The sequence below is a fragment of the Sander lucioperca genome, chromosome 24 (assembly GCF_008315115.2).
Source record: "Sander lucioperca isolate FBNREF2018 chromosome 24, SLUC_FBN_1.2, whole genome shotgun sequence".
NCBI classification, from domain to species: domain Eukaryota; kingdom Metazoa; phylum Chordata; class Actinopteri; order Perciformes; family Percidae; genus Sander; species Sander lucioperca.
In genome coordinates, this window is record NC_050196.1 from 4,912,689 (window position 1) to 4,933,306 (window position 20,618).

General features: G+C 39.6%; 4 non-coding genes across 4 annotated transcripts; all 4 read right to left on the reverse strand.

Annotated features, from left to right (window-relative positions):
• Positions 1 to 10,879: 10,879 nt before the first annotated feature.
• Positions 10,880 to 10,952, reverse strand: trnat-cgu. Its single transcript has one exon. It is a non-coding gene; the product is annotated as a tRNA-Thr (tRNA).
• Positions 10,953 to 12,014: 1,062 nt separating this feature from the next.
• On the reverse strand, positions 12,015 to 12,088 carry trnat-agu. The gene has a single exon. It is a non-coding gene; the product is annotated as a tRNA-Thr (tRNA).
• A 1,907-nt stretch (positions 12,089 to 13,995) lies between these two features.
• Positions 13,996 to 14,068, reverse strand: trnat-ugu. Its single transcript has one exon. It is a non-coding gene; the product is annotated as a tRNA-Thr (tRNA).
• A 666-nt stretch (positions 14,069 to 14,734) lies between these two features.
• On the reverse strand, positions 14,735 to 14,808 carry trnat-agu. Its single transcript has one exon. It is a non-coding gene; the product is annotated as a tRNA-Thr (tRNA).
• Between the last annotated feature and the right edge of the window lie 5,810 nt (positions 14,809 to 20,618).

The following is a 20,618-nucleotide window of genomic DNA, read 5'->3' on the forward strand; positions in this document are numbered from 1 at the left end:
TTTCAGCGTGTTTTCCTCCTCATCCAACCTCACTTGCTGATACAGATTGTTTGTGTTGGAACCTGAATCCTCACAGTATTTCTTCAATCCAACTGATGACATTAACGCAGCCACAATAATGATACCAAGGAGTAGAGACAGGCCGATGACCTGAACAAGAGACAACAAAGACACTATTTTAATCAATCAGCAGATCAAACTTTATTAGTATAGCACTTTTACTAGAAAGGTCATGTAGCACAAAGTGCTCCACATTATAAAAATAGAAACAATGTCAACCCACCCCCCTCCACAGACACACACGCAGGCACATCCACACCCATGCGCATCCACACACACACACACACACATATGCACATCCACATGCACACACAGGCACATCCATACACACACGCACGCACACACACGCAAGCGGCAACAGTTTTGTTGTCAAACTACACACTACTGTATATCTTTAAGATTTAAAAATCAAAAGACATCCAGCTGATGTCTACAGTAAGTGGATTTTCACATCTTTAAACATGAGAACGTGTTCATGCTAACGTCTGTGTCTGTTATCACTGGGCAGTATAAAGCAGAACTAAGAAAGAGGAAGAAATATAAAATATAAACATAAAACACTTATTAGCGCGCACGCAGGCACACACACACACACACACACGCACGCACACACACACACACACACACACACACACACACACACACACACACACACACACACAGATGGTGTTGGCTTTCGGAGCAGACAGAAAATAAATGGTCAAGTTTTTGTAAATGTACAGTGTAGGTTTTAGTTTGTCCATGAATTATTGATGATTATTTGAGTTTTCACTGTGACCTCGATCTGAGCTACCAATCAACAAGTTGCATACCTTTTTTATTAGAGTAATATTGTTGGGATAACTGTCAGTGTTTGCATTAAATATACAGTATGTGCAAAACCTGACAATCTTTCCTTCAATATTACTCTAAAAAAAATCATAATAAAAAAGCTATGCAGCTGATCATCCCAGTATACCCAGTACGACAAACACATTCTCACTCCCATCTTGTAAAATATGGACGCTTGGTCAGGTGCCTTTGTCGTTGTTATATAGCAATTTTTGACACAGTTTTTGACGCAGTTATGTTAAGGAAAAAGTCGTGGGTTCTTACGTTTCAGTGACACGCGGGAATAACGGGACGGTTGGGTTTAAGAAAAGAAGACTTTAGGAAACATGACACGCGGGACACCGTGTCCTGTGTTTTTTGACCCATCCACCCCCTCAACCAACCTCATTATGCAGAATTTCGGCCTTATATACTACTTGCTACTGTAGTCGCTCTTAGTGCTACATCATCTTCAAACCCCGTGTAGCTGCTGCTCTCCCCGGTACGTTCTACAAACACACTTTTTTCGTCGCTTTAGATGCTGACAGCCACTGTCCAAACGTCCGTATTTTATTTTATAACTCATAATCCTGCTTGATACCTTCCTGGTATGTACTATGGTCAATTCTATAGCTAATGGCAACAATGTCAAATGTAACTAGAAGATGTAACAAACACTTTTGACTCACTCCTGTATCTACAACAACTATATAATCTACGTTTGCTATGTCCTTGCTGGAGTGTGACGTGATTTGTGTCATGTGCAGGTGCGATGGATCGCGTACAAACCAATAGGGTGTCGGAATGGTATATGCTTATGCTTCTCATCCAACCACAATCAAATTCACTCTATTCGGATGGCGCAATTTATCTGTATAGTTTTTTTTTCTTTTTCTTTTTTTGAACGATGATAAGCTGGAATGAAAACAAGCCGAACTGAAATAGGAGTAACGAGGCTATTTTTAAAATGTAAGGAGTAGAAAGTACAGATAATAGCGTGAAATTGTAAGGAGTAGAAGTAAAAAGTCTGCTGTAAAATACTTACTCCAGTAAAGTATAGATACCCAAAATTTCTACTTAAGTAAGGTAACAACGTATTTGTACTTCGTTACCACCTCTGCTTAAGTCTGTCCTCTGCACTGATGCACCAATCTTAACTGCTGAAAATGAATGCACAGATCATTTTTTTCACATTACTGCACAAGAAATGATTCCCACGAAAATGAATGTCAGAACAGCTTCAATGTTCTGTTTTGTTTCAGTGACTTTTAAAACTGTGAAGTAGAGACATGAAGGTGAGCAGCACTGCAGTGACAGAATATAAACAGGTTACTGATAAGAGACACAGCTCAAGAAGGAAAGAGTCAGCCTGAGAAAGAGGAACAACGTGCTTGTGGTCGTTTCATGCAAGCGTTGTGCGTTGAATACTTTCTATTCTGCAGGGGCCAGCTCTTCAGCTCTGCAGCACACACTGTGTGCACAGGTACCGGCCTTTTGGTTTAATCAGACCAAACATCTGCTTTGCGTCTCATGTATTAAATGTGTTATGACTTGGTTCAGAGAAATCCCTCTACACAAATTGTAAGAGAAAAGAAAACCAAAAAGCAACAGCAGAGGAAGACATTTGCTGATGTTGTTGGAATTTTACAGCTGCCACAAAATGACTAAGTATACATACAAGCTCATCCCATTTAAAATCGCCACAGACTTTACATTTCACACCACTAAAGGAATCTTGAGGATCCACAAGGTGAGTCATGTTTTCCTCTTAATGTCAGTATGAAGCCCCTCAGAGCAAAGATTTGGGATTTTTTTTTTATCATAAACGTTAGCCTGATGTGGTCATACTCAGATTCTAGTCAGAATATGAGTCTGATACTGCGATTATGGGGCGTGTTTCAACTGAACCAGGAAAGAAAATGCCTCTCAACCAATCAGAGCAACGGAGTATGTGACGTATGTTGAGCATAGCTGTCAACAGAACTCAACTGCACGCGCGCTGGAAGAAGTAGAAGAAGAAGATGAGTGTAAACAATCTTTGCCGGTGTTGTAAACAAATTCAACCCAAGCGCTCTTTGGTGACGTGGTTGAGTATGTTACTGTTGATCATCTGTCCATCATCGTATGAAGCCCGCCCTGAAAATTTGATTGGTCCGAACTACAGTTTAGATTCTCTGCCCGAGCTGGACCCGAACCAACCCACGGGCCGGGTCGGTTCCAGTAAAAGAGAAAAGGTCAACGGTATCAAATGAAGAACTTCTAGCGGAACAAATGGAAGATTTCACGTTTAAATAATTAGGTAAAAAACTGTTAGGCTCAATACAACATTTCTTTCCAGTATGTTGTGTTGCGTAACAAAATTACCATAAAAGATCCATCTTTATAGGCGGGCGTCGGATGAATCTGGATTCTCCTCCCTTCTCCTCCTCCCCCAAAAGAGGATCCTGTTTGAAGAAAACACCATTTGTTTTGGTGGTAGTTGAAGTAGTGGAAATTGTTTATACTTGAATTTGGAATAATGATACAAAAAGATGTATAAATCTGGTCAGTTTATGTGGAAAACTGACCTGATAAGTTACACAGACCACAGTGAAAATGAATTAACCTCTTGCTTCTGATCCTCTGGCCCCCGTTTTTTAAGAGGAAAGTGCTCCTGCAAAGAGTTCCATACAGTGACTTTGGAAAACATGACGACGTTTTCACATAATCCTTTCTCTGTTCTTTTCAAATATGCCCGTTCATCAATGTTCATCCTGAGGGGAACATAAATGATGAACCACATTTCGTCACAATCCATCAAACAGAGATTTCAGTCTGGAACAAAGTGGTGGACTCATAAAGCTGCTAATAATCAAGATAAAATGACAAAGAAAGACAAGACACAGAGTTAACAGATGTTGGTTCTTTACCTGGTTTTCGGCTGCTTCAGGAAATGTAGGTGCAGTGGGATGTTCAATCAGTTCTTTAGCAACATAAAAACATTTTTGCCACTTGAGTTCACCCATTTTCAACTTGACTGCGTCATTCCACTGTTCTTTTGCTTTTTCTGTCAAAATCCCTTTCAGCACATTTTCCTCCTCATTCAAAATCACTTTGTAGTACCAAATTTTTCTGTTGCAACAACTTGAATACTTACAGCATGTCATCCGTCCAAATATTGATATCAAGGCAGCCAGGAACAGGGTACAAAAGAGAAGAGACATGCCGATAACCTGAAAAAAAGGGAACAAAGATGGTTATATTATCACCATGGAAGCCGTAGTTGCAATAAAACCCTATTCTGGAACTTTGAGATCAAGAGGTTTCTCTGAAAGACCTTTATAAACTATTTAACAGATTCATAACAAGAGCCTCTCATATAGACTCCATATTGATTAGTCCTGGGGCCTCATTTATAAATGTGGAATTCAAAAGAAGTCGTACGCCGCACTCTACACAATAATTGGGACTTATAAAAAGCAAACTTGATGTGATAACCAGGTGCATTACAAATTAAGTTTTACTAATTGCAAGCTCTTGTGCAGAACTATTTGATTAATAGATTCATTCCGACACCTAATAATTCTGTCAGCTTTTAAGATAAAATCAAATTGATGGGTATAAAAAGGCATGCCATGCTTAATGACGCACAATGGCTGGTTTTGCACTGTTGGTAGATGTGGCAAATGGAGACAGACAGCAAGAAGACTTGCTGGCAAATGAGGATGAGTGGGCTCAGAACCAGTTCCAACTAGCCTGGTCCTACCAGACTCTGGTCCATTTAATTTGTTCAGAGAGTCTGGCCACTCTCCATTGAAAAGTGTTAACTTCCTTGAAGGTGGGTACTTTGTTGAAGTTTAAAATTATTGGATCTGCCCAGAGCCAGTCTGGATCTACCATAACCAATTGCTAACATTTGGTCGTGACATATGTCATGCGCATGTGCAACAAGAGGGGAGACTGCCAAGGCCTATATTTAGCATTAGCATCGCTAGCGTTAGCCTTAGCCAACTCCTTCATTACTAACAGAGCGAGCTGGAAAATCAAACTGTTCCCGAACCCTGTGGGGAGGAGGGCCACAACATCATGACCACCAACAAAACTCAGCAAAGATTGTTCTTGCTTGGGCTTTAACTTCTGGATATTCAGCAGCGTTGCCACAACAGACCGAATGGCTTCGCTCACATCTTTCTCCGCGCAACTCTAGCGCACAGCCTCAACGTCATCGTTCTCAGCCACTCCCTCTGTTCGCTGATTGGACCGCCAAAAACTTTGGTTGAGAAAACCCAAGACTATCCTACGAACCCAGACAGAGTACTGAAGCGAAATGAAAATTTAGTGGAAGTACGTAGGAGGGCGGAGCGAGGCTAGGTTCCAACTGCATCAAGCTGTCCTGTTGGAGCTCTGTGCTGTTTTGGGCGGTACAGAGAGGACCACTCGGAGGAACCAGGTCGTGCCGGTCCCACTTCAAGGAGGGTCAGCTTTGACATCCCTTGGCAAAAACACTTTCTCTATGTAGCGTGAAGGAATTGTTCTCTGGACACATAGTTGGGCCCGAAGGCCTAAGTTCTGACTCCAAATTATTCTATATCAATTCCTACGTATTTGTTATTTGGGTTAAATGATACAGAACTTAGGAAGGAAATCTGAGACGAGATATTTCAGTCAATAATATCTATCTAAGTCCAGCAATTAATTTTAGAGAACACATGGGTGCACAATGAGACTACGTATCCCTAGCAACCAAACAGTAAGTACGGAGCTTTGGTCCATGAAGCCGCTCCAAAATTGTGACCCCGATTCCTGATTTATCCCTCAACTTTATCTTCTTCGTCATCCTGTCTCGTCTTCGGGCAGTCTTCTGCAGCTATCTCACGCCTACACATACCACTTCTTCCTCTTTGTGGTTTAACTGTAGCTTCTTCTTTCTTGCTTTTCGTAACCTTGAACACACATGTATCAACCTAACGGCTATCTCCTGTTCTATCCTGTTCTCTAGAACCAGGAATGAACGAAATCGCGTACAGTATCATGAACGATCACATTGATTTCATGGTGGCCAATTTTAAATCATTCAATACCAGCAAAGTATTAAATTACAATTGATCCTATTCTAAAACAAACTTAAGAAAACACAGAGAAATTATAATTAATATAGTATGGAAATAAGTATGAATAAAATTTGCATTATACTTCAATATATAACAATACATAGGATAAATACCATTACAGCCTGTAATTACTGTCTACAGAAACTGATTGGGGGGGGGGTTAGGGAGATTTTGAGTGCACACTGATGAAGTATGGCCAAATGCAGTGCATGACAAATACCCGGATGCACTCAAAGCGGTCAAAACGTACTCGCATGGCTGCCATCTTTGCTACAGAGTGGCAGCTACAGGACCACCAACGTATTTTCAAACTTGTGAATATGGCACATTTCTTTCCCCGGTAAATACCACTATACTGCAGTCCGCCTGGGTCTTGCAGTCGGTGGAAAGCATCTGCATGCCTGCGTCTCAAAACTGCGGCCGCCTTGATCTCGTGAGGTTATCGTTGCCCATGTGTGCATGACATCAGACACAGAGATTCACATCAACTGAATATCTTTGGGTTTTGGGCTGTTGGACGGACAAAACAGGACATTTAAAGACGTCACCTTGGACCTTGACAAAATGTGCTGTTCATATTCTCTGTTTACTGGTGTTTTATAGACTTAAGTATTTATTCCTTGAATAGATTCATCAACAATAATATAATGGTTAGTTGGAGATGTAACCCTGTCTCTGACAGACTCTGCTGATGTTAACACGTCTACCGGAAATAATAAGACACTGACAGCATTAATGTGATAGGAACATCTCAGCCTGCCCTGGTTGTCATGGTGACAAAAACACTCCTATATTTGATAATCCGTCAGCAGCTTCATATCAAGTTAAAGATCAGTTCAGTTCAGAAAAGTTAACTCAAAGAAGTTCAATACCAGTGGTGGAATGTAACTTAGTACATTTACTCAAGTACTGTACTTCAGAACAAATGTTGAGGTACTTGTATGTCTTTTCTTTTCATGCCACTTTCTACTCCGCTACATTTCAGAGAAATATTGTACTTTTTACTCCACTACATTCATCTGAGAGCTTTAGTTACTTTACAAGTTAAGATTTCTGCACGCAAAACACATGTTTTATTATAAATTAAACTACCCAACAATGTTTAGTTCTACAATACAGATGATATAATTAAACGATTAAACATGTAGTTGATTGACAGAACTGTTTTCATTGTTTCCAGTTTCTAAAATGGGAGGATTTTTCTGCATTGACTTGTTACGGTGTAGGGAATTAAAGGACCCAAATGCAGGTAGAAGCAGGCAGGCAGGAGATGGTTTGAACTTAAGGATTTAATGTAACAAAAAGCGGCAGTACAGAGACTGGAAAAAACCCAGGGAAAAATACAAAAAAAGCACAAGGCTGAAACAAACTGACAGAATACAAACCAGCCGAATGAGGAACACAAACTCACGCAGACAGGGTAACGGACACAAAACGATCCAACAAGAGACAAGGCAAACACAAGGGCTAAATACACTGGGTAATGAGGTAACGAGGGGCAGGAGACACAGCAGGTGAAACACATTAGGAGAGACAGGGTAATCAACAAAGGCGGGAAAACACAGAAAGTAAAACTAGACATGAAAAGACAGAAAACAGACTATCAAAAAAAAAACAGGAAACAGGAAAAACCGACAGAAAACATGAATTCAACTAAACACAGAAACTTGACACAACACTAGACAACACAAGGGAGAACAGAGAACACAGGAATTAACCAAAACATACACAATTTAGAATAAACAACAAAAACTGGAACAGCAACAGAAATATATAAACAGGCAACAGAAATGTCCAAAACCAGGCAACAGAAATGTCCATAACCATCACATGACTACTTTTACTTTTCATACTTCATGTACATTTTCCCGATTAAACTTACATACTTTTTCTTAAGTAACATTTTCGATGCAAAACCTTTACTTGTAAAGTATTTTTACAGTTCGGTATTAGTATTTATTTGGGGGGGGGGGGGATTTTCTGCCTTTAATTACCAGGACAGATATATATAGTATATATATTTCAATATATGTTTTGGTTGAAAGTCACTACATATTTGACTACATTCCATCCACATCAATCACCTTAAAGCAGTAATGCCACTGCAGCTAACAGGCCTATGGTGGGATATTTAAACAGCAAAACTAGCAGCTCCGCTGTGTTTACAGTTTAGAGAATATTGTCCTCATTAATAATGTATTTCTGTCACCCACCCGCAACCATCTAACCCTTATAACATAGAATATGTACAGTAGATCCGTAGGCCTGACATGTTCTGCTTATCTTGCATCCATTTAACAATTATTTACACCCAATCATCCTAATCGGGATTCACGTGGATAAATATGGGCAGGAGGGTGAGCGTGAGCAACCAGTAATGAAAATAAACTTTATTTGCAGAACACCTTTCATACAAGAAACAGCCTAAAGCTCAGTGCTTTATAATAACGAAATGACATGCAGTGAGTGCTTTACATGAAACAACATAATTAATGCAGAATAAGATAGGAAATAAAATGGTGATGCAGTAATATTTTCCACCAGGTTGTCCACGTTTATAGAGCCAGTATGAAACAACACAGTGAAAACGCACGAGGCGAAGTATCCAGATGTGCTTGTTTCACCGGCAGACCCACGTCAATAACATCCACCGCCGCATCATCACGCAGCCGAGTGTAAGGACAGTCGGATTCTCCTGGCACCGCTGTTGTCTTTTCCTAATTCCTTTTGAATTCTCCTTCACACCTTTCCTTGACCTCATGACAGTTACCATTGGGGTTAAGGAAAAATGGTTAGTAAAGGACATAGGAGGTAATTATTGACTTTTTTGCCCGCAGCCTCTCCTCCCCTGTGCTGGTGTCTGTGTGTTTGATTGCAGGAGTGGAGCCAGCTGTGAGGGAGTCAGGAGTCCAGCTGCACGACGTCAGCAATCAGCCTCTGCTCTATAAACCAGAGTTCTGTACTACGAAGCAAGATTTGGCGTTAACGAGGTAACTTCAGGTTCAACACAGGGTTTTGTGTATCGCGACGGTGTATCACGACAGTGTATCACTCGTTACCGGGTTCAATCGCTGAACACCTAACCTGCTCGGGAGCAGGTTATGTTGGAGATTAGAGATCAACCGGTGTAAAAGCACCGCCTACCGACCAATCAATACTCGATTGATAACGGCGTCACCGTTCTTAGAAGATCAGGTGGAGCTCGGTGCGTGGAGAGAGAGAGAGAGAGGGACGCGCTTAGAAAAGTTAAAACATTTAGAGACCAACAACCCCATTAACATTCCCTGATGGGTATTTTTATGAATGATATAAATTTTCAGCAGAGGGAATTACATATAGGCTATTTGTCGGCTTGTTGAGCCTTGTGTTGCCAATGCGCACATCGGTTTGAATTATGTTTTTATATATTTAATTTGCTCTCACGATTGCTTACCACTGCCAGGGTTGCAACTGAAATAATAGGCTAAAGCAACGGCAGTTTATGGAAAGCACAAGTGTAATCATGGCCAGATCTTGTGCCTGACTGATGGGGACGTGATATAAGCGTTGTGCTTTACGCATTTACAACGTCGGCTATTTTTTTGCCAGCTTTCCTCCTGTTTTAGGAAGCAGCAACTGTAATAATGTAGAATTATAGTTTGCTCTTCTTATGTAAAATATGCGGCTCTGGTAGATGTTTGTGATTGGTCGTGCTGTGCAAACACCGCCTCTTTTATGTGATTTATAATAAATCACATAAAATTTCCCAAACCGCTGGTTTGGGAAACCCTGGGTTGATTGAACTAGTTGTAACCACCGTCGTGACACAGGTTATGCGGGACCGCGGTTGTTAGGTAAGGTGAAGCCGGGTAAATGAAATAAATCCAGGGCATGTTGATCTTGATTCGTAGTACAGGCCCCAGGCCGGTTTGCCAGATATACCTGTAAAATAGTAAACCCAGCGCTTTAGCGCAGTAACGTTAGTACAGCCGTGAAACCAGCAAACAAACGAACAGGATCAACGGAGATAAATTGTACCCAACCTAAAAAAAAACGGCATGTTTCTAACAGTTGCATGACCAAAGACGTAACAAACCCCGGGTAAATATTGGAGATGTATTTGAAAGATGGAGACAGCTTAGAGCCCAAAAGGACGCTGAGTTGGCTAATTACCTCCTGAACAGGTAAGCATTAGCTTCAGGCTAATTTATCACGGCTACAAGGGACGGGCATTTTATGTCAAGTCAACATTCATGTATTCACATTGAATTATATAGCAAGAGTACCCGAGTTGGTTAAAAACAATTGAGACACTGGTCCTGGCTAACGCCGCCATGCTAACCCTGCAAACTGCTAACGTTACTGGAGGGGGGCTGTAAATCGGGAAGAGAGGACCGCGAGTTTGCAGTATGTTTAGCGATTGTTGCTGTAATTCTAAGCTAATAAAGTGTGTTCAGTTGGGTGGAGAGGACGGCAAGGTAGTGTTAGTTTTAGCGGTTCCTACCACAATTCTAAGCCGAGGAAGTGTGTCTGTCCGTCGGGTGGAAAGGACGGCGAGGTTGTTGTGTTTTTAGCGGTTCCAACTGTAATTCTAAGCTGTAAAAGTGTGTCTGTCAGTTGGGTACAGAGCCCCGCATGAGCACGGGCTTCTATGACTGTCAATATAGCCGGTATCTAACGTTTGCTACTCCGCTGTGCTGTGATTTAATATCTGGCTGTGTGAGACATTAATTGCGGTCTCAGCCTGGCAACCTCCGTGAACTTCGAGTCTGGGGAGACGACTCTTGAATTTGTACTGCGGTAATTATTTTAACACTAGCTGTCATTATTACATATTAATATCCTAATGTTACCTATAACTTTTGTTGTCCTTGTTGAAAATATACCAGGTCACTGTATGTAAATACTGGTGGCAGGTGGCAAGTAATCAACTGACAATCAGGCACTGCTGGGATTCGAACCCAAGATCTCCTGTTTACGAGACAGGCGCTTTAACCACTAAGCTACAGCGCCTCTTACAGTTTAAACACACGGTTTGCTCGTTTTGTCGGGGCTGAACGTGGTCCAGCTGTACACCAGGACCCTGTGACATCACTGTTGGGTGTAGTTTAAGGTGCATGTGATGCTGACTGAGGTCAGAGGTGAAATAAACTTGAAATTTAATAGCCAAGGCATTAAAAGGGCCGACTGCCTGATGTGAGCTTCTTCCAGGCTCTTCCTTACAGAGAGGAGGAGAGGTAATAATCAATTTACTAGTTTTTATCAAAACAACATAATTAGGCCAAATGAACAGAAATGGCTGATGAATAAACTAGGTGTATATTGTAGCTTAACATGCATTGCTCTGCATTTCATGTGTTTTTAATGTACCATCTTAAGTCTGTGATAATGTAGTGTTTCTGTGTAAATGTAATACGCCTTTTCAATCCTTTTTTACCTTTTTCATTTGCTACCAGGGTAGCTGAGAGATGGTGCTCTCTGGAAATGATGATGGAGATGCTCAAAGATGACAACTTTGATGATTTCAGATATATGGAGCTTTATTCAATATTGAACAAATTCTCATGAGGGAGAACACAAGGTACATGCAGCATGGCATAGACCAAGTACTCTCCTCGAATCCTTCTCAACCTGACCATCTTATAGATCTTGAAAACCTTCACATCTGGAAACCCTTACATGATCTCATCATAACAACGATATATTCCCATATGCTAAGAGACACACAGTTCCTGTAGGCCTCTTCTCAGGTCATAGGTTAACTGTGCCTAAAGTTGTTATTCACTATAGAATGACAGAAAACATAACACATCTTGACAGCTGTTCAATCAGGGCCTCTTCTGTATCTGTTATTCTCCTATGCCAACATCTGGATCAGATCCAGCTTCTCACGCATAAGACTGCATAACATCATTCTGAACTTTTACCTAGATTCTTTCAATAACACATTACACAATATGAAATATGAAAATACATTTGGTTTGATTATATCACCTATCAGTAGCATAATGGGTAGCATGGGGATCAGGTACACATGCTGATGGGATGCAAACAGAGGAAATCTCTAAAACAACAAGGTGCTGCTGGGATTTGAACCCAGGATCTCCTGTTTACTAGACAGGCACTTTAACCAACTAAGCCACAGCACCTCCTTGAGGGCTTCTGTAATGTTAAGTCTTAATTTCTCTTTTACCTTGTATAAGCTGTATAATATACAGTATACTGACTGATTGATACATTTTTCCATTTACTATAACTGCTATTTTGCTGAAGTTTGCACTGTTAAAGTCCCCAACAACAATGAGCAGGGAGTCTGGATGTTAGAACGTGACATCATTCTCAAAAACCTCTTCTGAATTACTAGTAGATAAGAAATGAAGGATACGTAGCAATGTTCCTCTCTTTACTTACTTAAATAAACCCAAATCTCATTTAGGCCTACTGTTCATCATACTGATGTAGCTTTAACTTTCTTAGCTAACTTGACAATACTAACACACAATACTCAGGTTATGATGCATTTTTCTCACTGAGTGATGAGTTGTAGAAGCTACCTTAACCTGGAGGAACTGCAACGGAAGAGCAAAAATTCATATTTCTCCGCAACCCTGATGAGAGTAATATTGAATTATCTTTTTGGGGTAAATGGGAATTCATATTTTGGGGCAAGGTCTTTCTTGCCATAGTTGGGAAATTGAGGAGAGAGTTAAATAAAATGAGTAGAAGAGTTAGAGAAGGTCATTATTGTTAGCAGTGGAGCCGACTGAAACATGTGTAGCCTAAGAAGTTACTACATTAAAGCTCTATAAAAGCTTATCTTCACCTCCTGTAGTCTTATGTACAGCGGAACAACAGAACAGGAGTGAACGAGAGCTAATGGACAGTAACTAACTGAAGTGAACCATGAAGTACGCTGTTACAGATATAGATCCTGTCGGTAACATGCTAATGCGATTAGCATTACAAGTTCTAGAAACTTCATAAAACTGATACAATGTAAAAATTGCATACAAGTGAATTTACCTTCTGTAGACCGCAGGCTGTGGGTGGAGTTCAGACAGGACTGTTTCTCTTTCTCTGTGTGTCTGTGTTGTTGCCGTGGTGATTCCCTCCCTCTCCCGGCTCCTGATTGCTGCCAAGCTGATTCACCTGCTCCCAGCTGCACACCTGCAACCAATCCACTAATCAATGCTGCACCATAGCAACCACTCACTTGGCCAGATCCTTGTCTCAGCTACAGTGGTAGTGATAGCTTGTTTCCGTTCCTGGCCGAGTGGTTAGGGCATTGGATTGGAATCTAAACGGGTCTCCCTGCGCAGGTTTGAACCCTGCTCACAGCGATATCTAACTTCAATGACATCATACCCTGCAGAGCTTGAAATAACAATGATTATGATCATCTTCATTCATAGAGCATTTTTCAAAATCCACGCTACCAAGTGCTTTACAAAACAGCAAAATAACACGATATGACTGAGTCATAGAAACATCGGGATTAAAAAATAAAGACTATCAGGTGTATAAAACCCTGTACAATGTAAGGAAGTGTGGTAAAAACTATTTAAAAGAAAAAATAGACAGTTCAAATGGAGAGACTTTATAAACTCTAGCCCGAATAAAACCAGACATTTTATTAAGTTGGCTGTAAAAGTTTTAAACTTGGTCGAGAGTTTTTTGAACGACAGAAATCTGTTCAGATGAGAGCTTGAGTGCAATATGGACACATGTAACGTTATGGTACAAAAAACCCTGTTCATTAGGATGCTAACACTTTTAAAAACATACAATGATCTTTAAACTAAATTAACAAAATGTAACTTTGGATTGGCCTAATTTGATTAAACAGGAGTTACGAGGAGACATGATATGCGTATAGTGTTGAGATTTATAATAAAATGTTACTTTCTGTATGGATCATACTGTGGTTTTAAACTTCAATTGCTAATAGCCTAATGTTACATATAACTTTTGGGATATGGGAAATCAGGTATTAAGTCTATTGCCCTTGTTGAAAATAAAGAGGCAAACACTGTGTTATGATAATCAATTGATAATCAGGCACTGCTGGGATTTGAACCCAGGATCTCCTGTTTACAAGACAGGTGCTTTAACCACTGAGCTACAGCGCCTCCTACAGGTTGGTCCTCACAGAATGGATGAGAGGTAATTATGAATTTACTAGTTTTTTATCAAAACAGCATGATTAAGTCAAATGAACAGAAATGGCTGATGAATAAACTAGGTGTATATTATAACCTATACTGTACTTGCATTGCTCTAAACCACATGTGTCAAAGTCAAGGCCCGCGGGCCAAATCCAGCCCCCCCCACAGATTATGATCCTACACTATACATTTTGGCCCACCTAGTTTTTGTCGCTTTTTCTGACGTTGTTGTAATTTTTTTTTGACGATTTGTAAATTTTTTCCTGCGTTGTTGTCACTTTTGCCGAAGTCTTTGAGCGCTTTTTTTCTATGATGATGGCTGAGGAACTTTTTCCTGACTTCTTTAGGACTTTATGTCGACCAAACTGTAAGTGAGAAGACTATATGACACATGCAATAATACAGTCAAAGATATTTGACCATTTCTTTGATTAAGTAAAAGCATATCAATAAAGTAAACATGTGTGGCCCTTGATATGATTCATATTTTCCACTGTGGCCCTTAGTGAAGTTGAGTTTGACACCCCTGCTCTAAACAGTCATCCTATTTTACCTTTTTCATTTGCTACCAGGGTAGCATACTGTGTAGCATGGGGATTGGGTACACATGCAGTACTCTCTGCAACAACAAGGTACTGCTGGGATTTGAACCCAGGATCTCCTGTTTACTAGACAGGCACTTTAACCAACTAAGCCACAGCACCACCTTAAGTACTACCGTAATATAAAGCCATCAGTTCTCTTTCAACTTGTGTAAGCTGTATAATTTACTGACTGATTGATACATTCTACCATTTACTAAAACTGAGATTTTGCTGAGATTGTTTAAGTCCCCAACAACAATGAGCAGGGAGTCTGGATGTTTTCTCTCCACTTCGGTCAGAGGTTTACTGATGCTAAAATTGAGAATATGCATTGTACACAGAGTGAGCAGCAGATTCTTATGGAAGTACGATAACGTGAAGCACATTATTTGTGAAAAATGAAGCACAGCGAAAGAAAGCATGGCAGACGATCGCGGACCAACTGAATTTGTAAGGCACCCTAAAAATATACTGACTGCTGCTACTGAATCATACAGTTCAAGGAGTTAATAATCTGCACAAATTAACAGTTGTACTCTTTGCGTTAAAAGGGAGCAGAAGATGTACACCTAATGTTACGCAGGTAATTTACCATGAAGATCAATTACAACACTCATCTACAATGCTAGAATATGATTTGTAAATCTCGCTCTATCTTTCCCTCTCTCTCATATATGGGCTTTGTAAATTTATATTTTTAGACTATCATTCAGTCGGTTCGCTTCTGCCAGGCTTTTTCTCAATGTATTTCAGAGTTTCCTTCTTTGCATATTATATGCTTTGCTTCCTTATATAGACATAGAAAATAAAGATATTGAAGAAATTGAATACTGAAATGTAGAAACTAAAAATAATTTATTGATAAATTCAACGTACACTGTAAACATGACTGAAACAAATTGTATTCATCAGTTGTCCCCCCCCCCCAGCAAAATATTTAAAGGGTGCCCTCTCCCTGTTGTTTAATGTAGCCTAATCTATATAGATACTGGTCCAGTAGTCTATATCCACGACGTTGTACCTGTGGGATTGCTCCGCTGCCGCAGGAAATTCCACCAGATGCATGACTTTTCACCGATGTCCGCTTTCTTTGTGTTGGCGTTCTAAACTCCAGGAGATTTGTGAGGACTATGGTTAACTGCTCCTCAGATCTTTGCAGGGTAAATCCAGACAGCTAGCTAGACTATCGGAGATTTCTCTTGAACGACTAAAAGATTTCCTTGGATTAGGGTGGCGCCTTGGTCCTCCTCGACACCCTGCTACGCCCAGCTATGACCCGCAGTGCCATGAACTACTACAACTACTATTTCTAGTCATAGTTCCATTATCTTTATTGTTCTTATAATTGCCAGTGTTCATCACATCCCCAACCGGCACCGTCAGACAACCGCCTACCAAGAGCCTGGGTCTGTCCGAGGTTTCTCCCTTAAAGGAAGTTTTCCTCGCCACTGTTGCACTAAATGCTTGCTCTTGGGGGAATTATTAGAATTGTTAGGTCTCTGTAAATTATAGTGTGGTCTAGACCTACTCTATGATGCACATGGTAGAGTAACATACATGCTCCTTTATTGTTAACGAATACCAATTGACTAAAATAATTAAAGGTGTATTGGTCTCTGACCAGTCTGGCATTGTAAGAACCACCTTAGAAACACACATGTATAGGACTTTATTTATTGCCCTTCATCACTGACTTCATTCAAAACACATTTGCAACTTTATCAGCCTTTTTATAAGTATCTCAACAACTGCCATAATATATTCATCAAACTCCTACAACAATATGAACAGCTATTTTCATACAGCAATATAACAGCATAAATAAATGCGCACATACAGTGAGTTAAAAAAAACAACAGCGGCTGCTGCAAAAGAGAAAATGCGTATATATTCCAATATAGTGTATATCATATTTAATCATAAGTGTAGCCTAATATTACTGGTGAAATGGTATTGAACCTATAATCTATTTCATTTAGGTGCAATACTGCGGACGAAAAAGTACTATGCCTACTAATCCCACTGAGGCTGCAGCACCATCATTAACAGAATTATAATTCATAATCTTTTATTTCAAAGGGTTTACATCATTCACCTGCAATACTGTGGAACTCGTTTGTGTCCAGGGAACACTATAAAAACGTTTAAAACTCATTTCAGAGCGAGCCACATTCTTCTGACGGTGCTTTGCTATATAGTGGCTTTACTAAAATGCTCCGCATCACCAATGTTGTAAAGAACACTGCCGTTTGCAAAAAAAGAATTAATGTGACACAAATAATCTGCTGGGATGTAGCGCGTGTCCACAATGGGTGACGTTAGTGATATGAGGACAGATAAGGTTATGTAGCCTAGGCTGCATAACAGACTGGGAAGAAAAACGATACCGCTCAAATAGGAAGTTATCTGAAAATTAAAATATCGGGGTTCCAATATCATCTGCCAACACCCTACGAAGTAAAGCAGCTTCTTTGTCAACGGGCTCGTCGACAAAAGGAAATGCCATGTTTTTAGATGAAAAAAAGTTTTATAGTCTGCCTAACATGGTTAATAAACCAACACTATTTTTTTTATTGATGCCGATAACAAACTGCGCTAAAATGCGCCCGATACAGACTGAATGAAAGAATGAGGAAATGAAAGAGCGCTGTGTCAAAGGGAGGAGACTGAGAGAAACTCCGGGTTTCTTGAAGAAAACCTGCTCCCGACCAAGTTAGGTTCACAGGCTCAGTTACCATACACTGTAAACCCGAATAAGTTACCAGAACTCAAAAAATGTGAGGCAATCAGTTGCCACAATTTTTTTAAGTTGATTAACTTAAAAGTCAAAATTTTCCAGAACTTAAAAGGTTGGATGAATTGCTACATGTACCTTTTGATAACAGTTAAATTAAAAGTGCTCATTTAACTCAACTCAAATATTTGCAGTTAATATGACTTACAGTTTTCTGTTAAGGCAGCTCAATTATTTTCAGTTATTATGACTTAAAAGTTTTGAGTTTACAAACCACAGGAATAAGTTCACAGAACTTTAAAAAAATAAGTACACAACCACACCAGTTTATGTTAACCAAACTCAATGTTTATTAGTTTGTGTTGTCATTGTTTTAAGTACACATTAGTCAAATATGTTGAGTTTGTTTACTTAAAAACATGTGACTCAAAACTTAAAAATTTTGTGGCAACTGATTGCCTCACTTACATTAAGTTTACCTAACTTAATATATCTAAAAGTCATGAAAGTCCGCTTTTGAACAGTTAAATTTAAAATTAAATACAAAAATAAATAAACATTTATAAATTAAAATAAATAGAATAAAAAAATAATTTTAAAATATACTTAAATAAATTGTATATAAATAAATAAATACATTTGAGAGATTTTTAAGAAGAAAAACTTCTAGCCTTCCAAATGTGTTCCTGGTCACTTAAGGAACACACCGACTTATTGGGACTTTAGCTTATTCCCCATATCCCCCAGAGTTAGATAAGTCCATACATACCCTTCTCATCTCCGTGCGTGTCTGACGCACCCACTGCTAGCTGCTGAGAAACAGCCATCTTCTAACCGTATACATACTGACAACTATTCTCAGAAAGGGTGAAGCACTGATACTTCTGCTACTTGGGCAGAGTGATTTGCACCTGAGAAGCCCCGTGGTGAGGAGCAGAGAGTTCGCCTGGAGTTCTGCAAGCAAATCACTCCACCCAAGTAGCAGTGCTTTGCCTTCTGAGAATATAGTTCCCAGTTTGTATACGGTTAGAAGATGGCTGTGTCTCATGTGACCTTGTTATTCGTACACGCTGTGACTATACAAATCACAACATGTAAATAGGAAAATGTTGGCGTTATTTTGTCACTTATTAGGAGCATAGATGGAGCTGGTTACCTCCAGGATCTGTGCTAAGCTAGGCGTGGGTGCATCAGACAGAGTTACGACACGCACGGAGATGAGAAGGGTATGTATGGACTTATCGAACTCTGGGGGATACGGGGAATAAGCCCCAATAAGTAGGCGTGTTGCTTTAAGGCCCTAGGAAATAAATATGTATCACAAATTTCTGATATTGACCAGACAACTAATCAGATAGTCAGGAAAATAATCGGAGTAATCAAAAACAATAATAAATAATACCAAAATGAAATTATTGTTTGCTACAGCTATAAAAGAAAAAAAACCACTGCTTTTGGCTTCCTGGTTAATTCCTGAGTAAGGCAACAGGGCAGCAATTTGGGTGAAATTTCAAAAATTCTATAGACTGTTTAAGAACATTTTCACTTAAAACTCTAAAATGTAAATGTTTTACATAACCAGTATCAAATGCACAGTGAAATGTGGGTCATCTTGTGCAGCCCACAATGGTTAAGAAAAACATTAAAACATACAAAACATTAGCGTTACTTTTGCATTATATTAATGAGAACAAAGGCATATTGTGTAGTTTGGGCCTATTGGCTGAACACCTGCAAAGTAGTGCAGTAACTTTTTGAGGCATTATTTAGACAAAAGGAGATAACTTTGAACTAGCCTTTTATAATGCTTTACCCTGCAGCCTTTTTTCAGATGAGTTTCTACATCATTAAGCCATTCTTGAGGGTCTGCAACCTTGGTGGTAGTTTACCACTTTCTAACCTGTTCACATCTTTAATGCAATCAGACAAATGGCAAACATAAAGTGGACTAATTGCAAAATTCACAAAGCTCATTTGAATCATTGAACCTGTTCAATGTTCCACTGGGTCAACCTATGAAATGTGTAAAAATCTATTTACCTGTTCATCATTGATTTTTTTTTAATTTTAGCCAGAGCATCTGCTGTCTTCCCAGTTTTTGATGCCTTCTGTCTGAATAAGGTCATCGGTTGAGGAAGATGGCGGTCAAGCTCAGGATAGCATGTGTTGGGCAGGTTCTGATTTGTAATCCGCTGGAACTCTGCATACAACTGCATAGAAATAACAGCAGGAGGAGAACACTTAAAAAAAACAGTCCAATTTGAAGAATCTAGCACACATTTATAAAGCAAAAATATCGGCCAAATGAGTAAGAATCACAATTTTCACTTTAAAAGAGAGAGCTGATCCATATTACCTCAGACTCTATTTTGAGACCAGGCCAGAGGTCCATGAGCTCGTTCACTGGTGGGCAGGATATCACTATGGTCTGTCGGCATAGGGGGAATGTGGTCTCCACCATCTTTCTTCAACAATATTTGCAAGCAAATACAAAGTAAAATATGATCTGTTCAGTGCCAAAGGTTAAATATCATATAGGAAGATGATATTCGTGAACAGAAGACATTCATGAACTGTTGACTTGAATACGGCAAAAAGCATTATTTTGATCAAACAGGCAAGTAGAATAAACAAATGATATGTGTATGTGGGAGTGTGTATGATTTAGGGTTACCACACTAAAACATTGTCTGAAAAAAAAAACAATTTAAGTTACTGGTATTTAGAGGTGTGTGTGTGTGTGTGTGTGTGTGTGTGTGTGTGTGTGTGAGAGAGAGATTCATTGGATTACCTGGTATCTTTATCACATCTCCAGTTATCTTCCTTAACTTTTTGAAACTGGAACAGAGAGATGCAAAGGCATAAACTGATCTGAAACTGAACAAGTAAAAGCATTCAAAGAGTGTCGAATTATAAATACTTATAAATGTTCCCTGTTAATGATCTTTTCATTTGATCCCTAAAGTGTGAAGTTACTAAAGCCATCAAGCAAAATTAACATTACTGTAAAGAAAAGCAGCAGCACTTGAACCTTACTGCATGCTTAATCAACAATAATGCCATTTCTACAAACCAAAGCTTTACTGTTAAGGGTTTTTACTTTATTCATCTTTGTCATGAAAAGCAGCTTGCCTCCAGCAGGGTCGTTTGTTTTAAAACCGACGCAACACAAGTGGGCGAGCACGGGCAGTTGACT